Raw genomic sequence first — 799 nt, forward strand, 5'->3', positions numbered from 1 at the left:
AATTTCATTAATTTCTGCCCTGATTTTTGTTATTTCTTCTTGTCTGCTGGGTTTGGGTTTCGTTTGCTGTTGCACTTCAAGTGTGTTGAGTTGCAACATTAAGTCATTTATTTGTGTTCTTTTCAATTTTTTGATGTAGGCACTTAGAGCTATAAACTTCCCTCTAAGGACCGCTTTCAGCATGTCCCAGAAGTTCTGTTGTGTTGTATTGTCCTTTCATTAATTCCAGGAATACTTTTATTTCTTTCTTAATTTCTCTTTTGACCCATTCATCATACAGGAGTGTGTTGTTAATCTCCATGTGTTCATGTGTTGATTAGGGCTTCTTCTGTTGTTGATTGTAAGCTTTATTGCACTGTGGTCTGATAGAATGTGTGGAATCATTTCAATCTTTTTGTATTTGTTGAGGTTTGTTTTGTGCCCCAGTATATGGCCTATTTTGGAGAAGGTTCCATGGGATTTTGAGTAGAAAGTATGTCCTTTGTTGCTTGGGTGGAGTACTCAGTAGATGTCTGTTAAGTCCATTTGGTATATGATATTGTTTAATTCAGACATCTTCCGGCTAACTCTCTGCCCTGTTGACCTACCTAATGGAGACAGGAGGTTATTGAAGTCCCTTACTATTAATGAGTTGGGATTAATCTGGGTCTTAAAGTCCTGAAGTATTTTTTTTTTATGAAGTTGGGTATACCAGAGTTTGGTCAATATATGTTCATGATTGTAGTATCTTCTTGATTTATTGTTCCTTTGATCAGAATGAAGTGGCCCTCTTTATCTCTTCTGATTAGTTTTAGTTTAA

This window comes from Nannospalax galili, unplaced genomic scaffold (assembly GCF_000622305.1).
Source record: "Nannospalax galili isolate Female #2095 unplaced genomic scaffold, S.galili_v1.0 scaffold380, whole genome shotgun sequence".
Taxonomy (NCBI): Eukaryota; Metazoa; Chordata; class Mammalia; order Rodentia; family Spalacidae; genus Nannospalax; species Nannospalax galili.